General features: G+C 32.7%; 1 long non-coding RNA gene across 1 annotated transcript in view; it reads right to left on the bottom strand.

The window, feature by feature from the left end:
* Positions 1–5759: 5759 nt before the first annotated feature.
* The window catches only part of LOC118190976 (uncharacterized), a 75368-nt gene continuing 67448 nt past the window's right edge, over positions 5760–13679 (bottom strand). Inside the window, exon 3 of the long non-coding RNA XR_015042770.1 lies at positions 5760–6819. This is a non-coding gene — a long non-coding RNA (uncharacterized LOC118190976). The remainder of the gene's footprint in view (positions 6820–13679) is intronic.

The following is a 13679-nucleotide window of genomic DNA, read 5'->3' as shown; positions in this document are numbered from 1 at the left end:
GCATTAATGAACTCTGAGCCTCGCACCTACCAATATGAAGACCAACTAGTTCCTATATCACTTTTAAGTTTTCTGAAAGGCATCAAGGAGTGGAATACGCTGGATGTTGATGTGTCGATGTTTAAATAGAAGGATCAAACATAGACAAAATCTCCGAAGAGATTTGAAAAACCGATTCAGAAGTGAATACCTAGGGTTTTTTTGTTCAAAGAGTGCAAAGTAAAGATGCTCTTAAAACATATATTGGAGATAAAGTATTAACTGGAACAGACAACAGTAAAGGGTCAACTGGTCAGTGGGAATAATAACAGAGCTTTTACCTGTAATTAGAATTCCTGTAAAGGATGGACGTGGACTTGTAAAAATGCAAACATCTCATTCGAAATCACTTCGTCCAATTGCAATATCTTTTAGATATTTCATAGATAGACTTCGGATTATTTATCATTGCTGTCATTTTTTAAATATATATTACCATAAACTGTACATTTGTTTTCAACGTGATTTAAAAACATAATGTACAATGTTCTAATTATAATGTATAATCAGAAGGTAGAAGGATGTTATCATCTGTGTTGTCATCTGCTCGTTAAGTACTTATTTAATTTATTTTAATACAACCGCGTTAGCTTTACGTAAATACAAACGATAACCTTTTAATATAATTTGTGTGTGTTTGCGTTTGAATCCTATAAGCGCGTGAAGCTTTGCACAGAAGGAACAGTGAACAAGCGTAATAATATCATTGAATACCATGACTTTATGTTGGCAAAGTAATATTTTGGGTTGGATTATCTTTGATCGATTTCAATAATCTGCATTCCTTTACAGAAGGTACTGTGACGGCTTTAAAGTATCGGTAATTGATCTTATTGCGAGACTGAACGGAATTTATATATTGAAGTTAAAAAAATATTTGTTTTCTGTTTATTGATGTTCTAGAAAGAATATTCTTTAAATTTATATATGAGAATGCGAGATTTCTCGACTTGCTTGGAAGAATTATGCTATAATGTCGTAAATAAAATCGTCTTTATTTGAGAATATTTGATATGTAATGTTTCTTTATTAAAAGCTTGTAGAGCCTGGGTCCCAGAGGTAGATAGTTTAGCAGAAAATTTGGGTAATTATCGGATTGAATTTTATTAGATAGTCTTTAGAAAATTACTTCTAATGGTAAAATAAACAACTGAACAGGGTTATATGCTGGTAGTTTCTGTAAAAAGATGCAACATTATATATTGTTACAAGATTTCAAACCTTAACCATCTTCTGTATAATTTTTACTCAGGGATCAGGTATCTTCAGTAACTTTTGTCCTTAAAGATTATATCTATGAATATGCTAAAAATGCAACCTAAAAATGGATGTTCTCAAATCGGAACATGGCTTAAAAATTACATAATAAGCACTCAGAACACGGCATTTAAGTAGCGGATATTTAAAAGGAGAACCATATTTAGACGTAAAACCGTATTTTGTAAATAAATGGATTTTTTTATGGGAGTTAAAATTGCGTATCACCAATGAGAATATCACAGAAACAATTTCATAATTAAAAGGAGAAATGTAGCATTTAAATAGAAAGCATAGAAGAAACTGGAATTTCAGTAGAAAACCGTATTTCGTATATAGGAAATAAATACAGAAAACACGCTATTTAGAAATTATGAATGGTAGTTGGAAATGGGTTCGATAGGGCAAGAAGTAAGTGCGAGCTAAAAATAGGTCTTTCTGAAAATTGAACTTGTCCAGAAAAACTATAAGCTTACCAAAAGTTAAGTACGCTATACAACAGCAGATGAAACTCGCTGTGGCTGTAAACGAGAATATGTAAATATCATATAATGTGATCAATTATAAATTTTTTACTGCGGAGATTAAAATTAGGCATTGATTGAAGACTCCGCCTTTGCGAAGCGTTTGAGCAGATGAATTTAATTGCTGACACAGAAGTTTTGGAGGAGTATTATGGTTACGGTTTTGATTAAATAAGATAAATAATGGCTCAAAGAAGACGATGGATGATTCTCAACACTGGCCTTCTGTCATTTAGCTTGAAGCAGATTAGTCTATCAACGATGTTATTTTCTTTAATTTCGGCTATACTGTAAATTTATTGCCTATAGAAACAATTTCGTCCATAATTTTTCAGTAAATTATCCGGAGACTTTTTATTGTCATATAAGTACTCATATGTTAAGTAAATTATTTTGGCCATATATATGGGCTTAACCAAGCGGAGTAGAGGAATGTCTGAATTAACTCCAAAAAGCAGTGGCCGCTATAACAACTGAAAAAAAAAAACAATATCTGAAACTACTCTGCACATAAAAGACTATATAAATTGTATGTGCGGTTACCAGTAGTTTATGTCTCTGTAAGCACCAACGGAACACGAAAGTGGAATCGTCAGAATGCAAATCGAAAACCAACTGAATGATCCAACGGACTTTTCACAAATGATTCGAGATTTGTTTTAGAATCCAATAAGCATGTGTGGTTCTGGACAGAAGAAACATAGAACAAGACTAGTAGTATTATATAGTATGACTTCATGTTGGCAGCGTAATATTTTGGGCTGGAATTTTTTTTTAGCTATCTCAATAGTCTGCACTTCTTTACCCGAAGAAACTATGACGGCTCTAAAGTGTCGGTAACTGATCTCATTGCGAGACTGTACCTTCCAGTAGTTGGTTTGGAATTTATTAATATCTTGATGCTCGATGATGAATCTTTATGATGGATTCGAGGACCGAAGCCTAATCTACCGATATGTCAATATTTTGGTATTTGACGTCCCTTAAGAAGAAGGCCAAATTTTCTCTACTCCTGGATGCTTTGTCTACACTGTAGTAGCTTTTACAGCAACATTTTTATTTAACTTCGTTTCCTGAAAAGCAATCACTTGAATGTTATTCATTTCTGCAATTTCTAGAAGTTTCTCAAGTTTAACCCTGGTTGCCTTAATATTCAATCTATTGATGTTGCATGGTAAAATTTTTAGGGTCTTCGAAATATGTGGGTCTGGTGACATTATTATTACATAAAAAGGCCCAGTGGCGCAGTAGCTAGCTCATTGTGTAGCAGCACCAGAGGTCCAGGGTTCGATTCACGGGCTGGGCAAAGTTGACTCAGCCTTTCATCTCTTGAGTGGGTCAATAAAATAAGTACGCTTGGAGACTAAACACTGGGAAGTGGGGTTCTGCGACATGTTGACCACTTGTCCAGGGCATATGCTCACGATCAAGGTAGCGATACTGCGGCACTGCAGGCAATGGCCCACTAGGGCTGTTGCGCCACTGAGTTTAGTTTAGAAATATGTGCGCCTCTAACTTAATTTTCGAACAACGCCTTCTGCCTAAAACTCGAGCGTTTTCCTGACTGATCCAGAACCACGGACGATGCAACATCAAAATCTTGAGTCAACGCATTCATGAGACGGAGGGAATATGCAGCTTCTGTTAGTCAAGGGACAAGAGCATCGAGTGATAAACCACTGACGTAGCTCATTTAGCTGGGCCTTTACGCCTTGGTTGGCCGTACCAGAAGTACACTGCATTTTTATTTTACATTTTTCCCTTTCATTTATCTGTTGATTTTAGATAGGCAAAAGCAATGGCCTTTACGCCTTGGGTGACAATACCAGAAGTAAAATACGGATATACTTTCACCTATTCTCGTCGTATCGAGTCATACTCTCGATACGACGAGGCAATCAACAGAATTAGGAAGGGGCCTGATTTTCTTATATAGTTTATTAAGGCTCCTCCTAGGGCCACATAAAGCAACTTCCTAATTCAGTTCCGTATCCGTTGTAAAACAGAACGTGTTGCAAGCTACGCTCCTGCCAATTCTGGTAATCTATAACTATTTGGCTTTGTGTTATATCGTTGCCTACATTTGAATTTGACACGCCGGCAGAGTTATTGAGCCAACTTAGAGTAGATTTAAAATTGTTCACGATGAACTTGAATTTGAGTGTTTCTGTTTAATTGTTTCACCAAGAGTTGTGGTTGCTATTGTTAACAAGCTCTAAGTTTTAAATTCGAAGTTATGTTTAAATAAAATGGTTTATTTAAACAGTTCGAAACGTTTGTAGTTACTTCAGAAGTAGCGGTAATTCGCTTCACGTCTTTTAGGGGTTTTGAAAGAATTAACTTCTACCAGATCAAAGAAAACCCCATAAATATAAAAATTAAAATTTAAGAGTAAAGAATTTTTCCTGACATTTTAAAGTTTTTCGAAATTTTTTCTCTGAAATTCGTTATTTCTTTTACTTTTGACTCAAAAGTAAAAAGCTCTTTTTGTTTCTACTGCTGTTAATTCTCATATTTTTCTTTCTTTATCCTTTTTTTAATACAAATTCAAGGAAGATAGATTTAATAGCTCTGCGAAACATTTTATTAAATTTGTAAAGTATTATGTTCTTTCTTATAACTTCATTCGAAATGTAACTGATAGAACGTCGGTTATCAACTGCAAGGTCCATAGCTCAAATCCCAGCAAGGGCACTGCACGCTTTTCACGTTTCTTGCTGCAAGATAAAATGCTTAATGGTGTCAACAATGGCATCAGAATTAAAAAGGTAATTCGTCGCCATTAGGATTTTGTGATTGAGTCTCTCCCCCACACTCTTTAAATGGAGGAGAAGATAAGGTGTTTTCTCCCTGCTTGCTGGGTGCGTTTGTGGTGAAATTGGAAGCACTTCCAGCGCTAGTAATCCGAAGATCTGGAAGTCACATCGTGGCGAGGGTTTTGTCCATTTTTCGTGTTTTCTGTTCTAAAATAAAATGCCTAATAGTCTGTGCAATCTAAAATGCATGAAATGTGTTATTAATTCAATCGAAAACATTTCAAATGATAATAATAACATTAATAACACGCTTTATTGAAAGTCTATATTAAATTTTTAAATTGGAATTTTGCGTTTTGACTCTTCGTTTGATTTATCAAAAATTTGGACTTATCAGTGTTATTTGTTAAAAGCTAGAACAAACTGAAATAGAAATCTTCCTCGTAAACTTAGTTTAATACAGTAGACTAGAATATTACTAGAATAAGATTCCTAGTAAACTTAGTTTAATTTTCCTAAAAAGGGTGTAATTTAATTCTATCGACAAAAATTTCTTTTCTCAAATATGCTCATAAGTGCTGTAAATTATTTCTATCAGCATAAAAAAAAATAAGATATAAGAAGAGCTATTTGAAATCTATATATTTCGACGCAGAATTAGAATAGCGATAAGATCTGTAATTTACGATGTTCGATAATGATATATAATTATCGTAATTACGTGCAAATTAATGCATACAAGGAGTGCGCTCACCACATTCGACTAAGAAATACCTGTAATTAATTGGCATATTAATAATACCGTAGTGATTTATTTCTGTCTGTATGCAGCATAATCAACATCGAATACTTCTATATAACACAACAGTTCTTATATTTTTTTCCAAGTATGGTTTAAATCTATTTTACTGGAATTTTGTGAAATCTAGGTTCAATAATTAAAAAATTCTCAATCAAACTTTAAAAAAATAGATCAAAACAGTTACTATATGAGACTTGTGATTGTCAATTTATTTAAACATTTTCTTTATCATTGTGTTATTCTATACTGTTATATCTTATAAAGATTAATTTAATTCGTTCTTATAAGATGATATGCATGATAAAATTAAAAAAAAATTAAGATATATGTTTTAATATATACTACTGTTTTCAGTAACAGAACACACAGAAGAAATGTAGCTAAATTTTTTTATTTTTGAACACATTATGATTAATATTCCAAAACGATAAGCATTATGTTCGTAATCAAACTTAGTATCTTCTTGTTCACATCTGGCCTGTACTGTTTGCTCTATATAATTTGGCAGTGAATTAAACAAAATTTTAATGGCATCGTGTGGAATAACCAAACTTCACTAATGCATCACATTTCATCTGAGTAAATTCCACACATTTTCCTTTTAAGCACATATCTAGGCAATCAGTGAAAAACTGGGCTATTGATAACTATGAAAAAGGCTTGCGTTTTTACTGCAATCGTAGAATTGGCATTGTCTTGCGAGAAAATTACCCCAAGGAAACTTTTCAAGTACAAAAGTGCGACTGGTCATTGTTAAATCTGAAGAAGGCTTACGTTGTTACTGCAGTAGTAGTAATGGCATTATCTTGCTGAAACGTTATCCGAGGTAGGCTTTACAAGTACGGAAGTGCGACTGATTGCAGAATGCAGTTAGCGTACTGAAATTCGTTATGATGGCTTGAACGTTTACGAAGGGTGATCTTAGTTTAATTACATCTCATACAAGTAGTAATCCGATATGATACGGTATGCCAGGTACAAATGCAGTCTTCTTGATGTACTTCAGCCATTGATATTGGACATACATATGCAATTTTCTTTTTCGCTTAAACAAAATCGTGATACATCGGAGAAAAGGATTTCATGCCACTCAATCTGCCATGCGGGACCTTTGATCCCCCAGTTACAGTCTGACTTCATTGCTGAGTTGTCATAAATAAAATGGAAAGCAACTGATGCATCTGCAATCCAGAGCACAGTAAACGACATGTTTTGCTAGATGATATTGGCGAATTTGCAGCCGTTCGCCATTCTGCACAATATTGTTTGTGACGCAGAGCACTTGGCCCGAGACATTCTGATGAGATGATGGTCTTCTCTAGGCTTTAGCTGCGTTTCGGCGTCCAAAACCTTCTCTTCGTGCCTTACGTTCTTCTTCCAACCAGTCTGTGCATAATCTTTCAATCATAAAAAAATTCAACCCAGCTTACCTGAGAATATCCTGGAAAGAAAGAATTGTGTGAAGCCAAAACTGTATTATTTTGTCAAAAGCGCGGATGTGAGCGCCATCGGTGTGGTGTCGTAATCCAGAGGTTTTAGAAGTTGGATTTGTTGGGCGGATCTTGGATACGATTATCTTACATAGTGTAGAAGCATCTTTATTCATAATTGAAGAATTTATAAAAATTAAATTGACTAAATGACTAAAATTGTAATTAACGATGATTAACTTTCTTATTGAGCCAGTACTCGCTTAGAAAAGAATCAGGGTTAATTTATATAAGAATTTTGAGATTTAGAAACATTACTCTGGAACTTATAGAATGATGCGATTGAAATGCTAATCTTTTTTTTTTTTTTCCTGTCTTGTCTACTTTGCATATTAAGAGCAAATAAATCTTGTAATTGCATTCTTTCTAGAATTTCTGTTTTTAGGAATAAAAACCGAATTAAGAAATTACTAAAATTTTGTGTTTTAAGAAATCAAAATGACTCCAGGAAATTTGATCGTAGATGCCTTCTTTATTGTAAATGTAGATTAAAAAAAACCATTTTCTTACTAGAATATTTTGTAAGAATCAAATGTTATTCGAATTTCTAGGGAAGAGTTGTTTGAAATCTATTCTACTACACTAAATCATATAATAAAACTTTTTTTTTTAATATCGTGTTCGCTTAAAAGTGTGAAAAGGTAATTGTGCGAATATACTGAAGAATATACATTCTGAAGTTTTGAAATTCTGCTGAATTATATTAACTCCAGAATTCTGATTTTGCAAAGAATCTTCCTGATTCTGAAGATGTCGCAGATATTTGGGAATCATTTCTGATTCTGAAGACATTCATCGGATAGAAATCATCCTGGTTTTTGAGATCTTATAGTGAGTAATATTTTCATTATATTACAAACATTTATTAGTGTTTTATGGGAATCATCTTATTCTGAAGACTTTAGCTGTGTCTATGTTTGCAGCATATAACGTAGTGCGTTGAGGTTTCGTCTAACGTGAAATTTATTGGATAGTTCAAGTATCTCGACTTGTACACTAAAGTAGCAACATATTCTAAGTTTTAAAAATACACAGCAAACGCTCTGTAAGACGACACTTGGGTTTCAGATGATTTTAGTTTTCCGCATAGTTAGTCGTCTTATGGAAATAATTTCAGTACTGGTGTGTGTTAATGTTCTCAAAAATATTGCTCACTTTCAGAAATAATCGTCTTAGGGAAGTGGTCGCCAAAAGAAGGTTTACTGATTATATAAAAGTCTGACGCGTTTTCTCACAACGTAACGTTATACTAAAATAATTTTAATAGAATATATCACAGTTATGAAATCGTAATACATTTACGAATAACTGCTAAAATGAGGTATGTTTATGGAGTTGTTCTGCACCAAATTTTAATACTGTGGAAATAAGATTAACTTTATTACCAAAGCGGAATTATTGAGTGTCATTTTACTGTAGCTTATAAGATTTATACTTATTCTATTCGTAGTATTATGTTATACTGATTTTTAAATACTTGTATGGAATAGTACAATACAAGATCAAGAAGTATTTGCACTAAATTTGAATAGTGTAAGAAATAATATGGTCATCATCGCAGTTGTAGAATTTTTATTTCTAAGCGCTATTGCTGTAAAATTGACATCGATGTTATTTATACTGCCGAATAAATATTTGTTTTATAAAACCCGTGCAATTACAATTTGTGTTATTTATATACTGCTATTATAATACTGTGAGGACTTGTTACAATTTGAAAGTACCGTGAATTAATTTTAGTGCTATTAAAAATATGATCAGGGTTATAATTGTGAATTATTTTGCATAAATTTTCAGAGTTATAAAAAACAAGATTACAACTGCTATGAAGAGGAATTATGATGTATAAGTATTTAGTGTTATTAGCCCCAAGATAGTGTTATTGGCAACGGCCATAACTGTAGAGTTCTGATATAATAATTTTATTACTGATAAGAATAATGTTATCATTGTTTGAAATTTGTTATAATTACATATTATTCATATTTAAGTATAAAAGTTGGGTATAATTGACAATTTTATAGCTGAGAAAATAACATTCTTGGATTAAGGGGTAAAGATTGACCTCTACAATCTGGCTGTATAATTTAAAAGAATAATAAACTGAGTTTCTAGTTTCATTTAATTTATTGAGCTGAAATCCGACATTGAGAAACTTAAGCGTACGTGAAAAATTTAGTTAAGAACTTTTGGAGGCATAAAAATACAAGAACTGCAGAAGAAAATTTAAGGTGAAAAAGGAAAATAAGGCGACCTAAGGAAATAAAGGGATGTGATTTAAAAAAATCGACACTTGAGGAAATTATTAGATCATTGCCTAAAATATGGGCAACTTCACGGAATGTTCGTGAAAGATTTCATTATAAGTTATAAAGAATGTAAGAGAGTTGTTTTGGGTGGTAAAACAAAGAATTTGGGATATATTCTTGAGCATTACACTGTGTATTCTTTTTAAGATATTCCAAACTAGAAAATAGAGTTGAGTAATGTAGATGTTCTTGGCAGTGTATATGCTTGTGGCATAAGGTATTTCTCCCACTTTCCTAGCGTGCCTTCGTGGTGTAGTGGTTCTGCACGCTGGGCCGGTATTCCAGGGGTCCGTGGTTCGATTTCCGGAGAAGGCGGTTGCTGTTTTTCATCTTTCCTGCTTCGAAAAGTATACTTAATGTCTCTACAGTGAAAAGGAAACGGAATGAATTTATCTTGATCTTGTTAGTAAAATAGAAGTAAATAGCTACTTGAAATACTTTTTACATGAAGGAAGTTAGACATTGAAATTATTTCTAAAAGTCAGCGGTAATAAAATTCTGATAATACTTTTAGCCGTTAAAGCTAAGAATGCTTTTCGCATATTACGTGACATCAAATACTGAAAGTATTTCTGAACAAATTATGAAGTGGATTGAGTTCCACAGAAATTCGCGAAAGTAAAATGGATTTTTGTTAGACTTCAGATTCGGAAGCTTTCAGAAACTGAAGTGTTGTTATCTTTAAAATCAGTTGGGATCTCTTGTGATGGGGAAACTAAAACACACCCCATACTCTTCCAATACTAGTCCGGGTGACTATGATCTCTTCGCTAAAAGGAAAGAACCGCTGCGAAAGATCCATTAGTATCCCGATAGTGAAAGAAAATATCCAAAATACTTAGGCAAAACAATAGTGTTTTCTGACAATGATAGATATCTTTTATTACTAAGATGCGTATTTAAACAAACAAAAGTAATACCTACCTTAGCTGTATTCCGTTGAAGTCGACGCTGGGGCATCCAAAGAAGTGAACGTGCTGATGGGTACGTGATGGCTTTCAGTAATTTGGTCAGAAAATGGCAAGCACAGCAGGCGATAACATTTAATGACATAAGTGCTTTTACTTACTATAGGAAATTTTTTTCCAAGCCATCGACGTGTTGCCATTACTTTTTATTACAATTTTTGCTTCATAATTCCAATGTATAATATTCGTACTGATTTATCTGTATCTATACGTCAAAGACATACTGTAACAGTGATGAATGCCTAAAATAGGTATTGCATTAGTAGAATAATGTAAAATATTACAGATCTGCAAATCTTACTGTAAATTAGCATCTATATTTTTCATTAAATTTAATTGCATATCTGTGAATGTACGTTATAAATTTGTGTAAACTAAACCAGATAAAGTCAATGAGTACAATAGAGCTTTTTCGTTTGTCACTGCTTCACTGCAGATAATACAAGCTTACGTGCGTTCAAGATAAACTATAAGTATTTTCCCCATAGTCTCAACAGCAGTATCCCTACATATGTAATTTGCATATGTAATTCCGTAAATATGAATCCTGACGAGTTTAGTCGGAGATCATAGTAAGATTTCCAGCAAGTGAACTCTTAAGGAATTGCAGGTTTTCACATTAAAGGTTATATAATTATTTTTTTATTATTTGATGAGTTTATAGATCTATACTACAACGCAGATGTAATTCAGAAAACATGAGATGAAAACAATTTTTGCAAATAGTAAAAATTATTGCTCAATATTGAAGTTTGAAAATTAAATATGGCAATAAACAAGATACAATTAGCATTCACAGCGGCTTAAGTTGTAGCGTTCTATACGCGAAACACAGCATTACAAGAAGCTTTACCTACAAATGGATTTCTCCCAGCAATATTTTAAGAGCGAAATTCCTAGGCGAAACATACCTTTGACGATTAATTGCAGGTATGTACCCAAAACATTTTATAAGATCAGGGAAAATATTCCGCTTGTAACTAGCTCTCTTTCGTGTAATTTAACTAATACGATATCCTGAAAGCGAAAAATCCTGGAAATACCTTTTTAACGCTCAGGTGCAGATAGTTAGAAGGTCTGATACCAGATTTACCGTCCAAATCTCACTTCCGTTGTGACTAACGAGGAAGAATTTCTCCTTGTGTTTCGCGGAGCGGCACAGTTTGCTTAAATGCACCTCGTACAACTTTATCTCTAAATTCAGTTTATTTCAGTGGTAGAATTCAACAGCCCGAACCCTTTACATAAGAAACAATTTATCAATTAATATTTTATCAACGACGATGAAGGGGGACGAAAAGAGTACTTCAAAGTAATAACTGACTTCCAAAAATGCACTAAACGTGGCAGACTAACGATTAAAAATACTTTATAAATAAATATAATATTACCATAAAATATATATTAAATAAAGTAAAAATAAGTAAATAAGCAAATAAAAACAAGTATGGAACCCCCTCCCCCCCAAAAAAAACCGCATTATAATCAATATACCACAGTACACTACTAACACAAACAAACAGTATTTCAGTTCGATACATAAATTTAACTAAAATAATCGATATATAATTACAATAGGATTGCTTCAACATATACGTGATACAAAATTAAACTTGCTTTTTTTTTTTTTTTTTTAACAAAAATAACATTTATTTTTGCCACCTAATGAACCCAATATTTTTCTATTTGCTCAAAATTAAAATTGAAAGGGAAGATAACAATTTGGAAGCATGTTGAATCCGGGTGTTTATTCTCTGCGGTTTTGGTCACCGGTGAAACAGAAATATATCGTTTTTCATTTCATGAACATTTTAACAGAATTATTATCATGCTCTCTAGCATAAAGCTTAATATCGTGGCAAATTCCTGCAATATAACCATCTCTGTTTTTAAAAATTGTTTTAATATTCACTATTAAGTATGAATATTCTTTAACGAACTGTCGGTATTATTAACTAGCGAAACCTTTTTATTAAAGAAAAGCAGAACATATGAAATTTGTCGAAATATAATGTGCTGTCAGTTCTTTCTTTCGACGCATATATGTAACCTATGCACAAATGCTGTCCAGCTCTGAATTGTGGTCAAGCAAACGTGCCCTATCCACTCGCTTTGCCATGATTAAAAGATGGAAAGATGCCTTCAAGATGAGTTTCTAAGAAAACTGGCTCGAATTTACATTACACAAAAGTGTAATTAATAATCTGAGTCAGCCGCCTAAAATATCGGCATTTAGTAATAAAATTAACAGGAAAGATTTCCTATCGAGGGTTTCGGTTTATTTGATTACGAAAAATACACTTGAGCTTAAGGGAAGGGATGCCTTCGTGGAGGACCTTCTAAATGAAGCTGGCTCGTATACACGTTACACATGGAGAAAACCGCGAAACCGCCCATGCAGCTAGCCCGTTAGCCTGAAATAGAACTCAGGTTGGAACTACCATTGTTTAGCGGCTTTATCGTTCGGTCGCTGGTAGGCTCTCCTATCGAGTGGGTAAGCTGCATTTTGATGTTATATTGCAGTTATATCCTAACGATAAAATGGGATCTGCCACTATTTTGTGAAAGAAAGCATACATTTGCGAATTAAAATTCATAAATATGTGGATAAAATGAAATGAAAATAAAAAAATAAAATTATAAGATCGAGTGGAATCATATAAATTTTAACTGAAGAGTTAAGAGAAAGTACAAAAGGGAAGGGAAATGAAATAATTAAAGGGATATTTTACATGGATTTAAAACAGAATTTACATCGGAAAATGTCGAAATTTCCTTTCTCCTCAATTTGTAAATAAATACTGTGACTCCCTATAATGTCATAATTAGAAATTCTATAAAAAATTATAAGATAGTTTTAATTGAATCTTTTCAAAATATTCAAGGTTAAACTATTATAGAAATTAAAATCATAAAATATTTGTTTAATTATTAAATAGAGTCTTCTGTAATTGTAAAATAAATGCCTGTAATGGACTAGGAAATAATTCTGGATTTTAAAAACCGTAAACGTTGTTTTGAAATTTCTCATAATTTAATTCTTTCTAAGTATTAAAAGTTTCCTTAGTAGATTTAAAGATGGACATAATCTCACATTTTTAAATGTTCAAGCCTCATCTCTGTTTCCCCGTTGGCATCGGAATCGTTATTCCAATCATACAATTTAATTTTTTATGATAAATTTTGAGGTTTATGAATGAATTCGAATGTTCATATTGTGCAACTGATTATGACCACGAGATCTCAGCTAATATGAAATTAATGATTATAAAAAACACTTTTAAGAAATTAGCGAATTGTTAGATATTAGCGAAATTCGTAATTAAAAAACAAAGCAAAACGTATATTTTTGTAGTATGACAAAATTAATTACGTGCAAAGGCGCGTTTTTACTTTTTGTGTGGTATCTTTATTTATTCAATATCATGTTCAATATCATCTTAAACCATAAAATTCAGTTCAACAGCAATATCGCATGAGCATATCTTTAGAATTTCCGATACACAGTTTCGTGCGCTGGAGATAAAAATGTTT

The sequence above is a fragment of the Stegodyphus dumicola genome, chromosome 8 (genome assembly GCF_044657685.1).
Source record: "Stegodyphus dumicola isolate Sdum_Otavi_A_Nest chromosome 8, ASM4465768v1".
Lineage (NCBI taxonomy): Eukaryota > Metazoa > Arthropoda > Arachnida > Araneae > Eresidae > Stegodyphus > Stegodyphus dumicola.
Note: the sequence above shows the minus strand (reverse complement) of the source record. Positions and strands in the feature narration are given on the sequence as shown.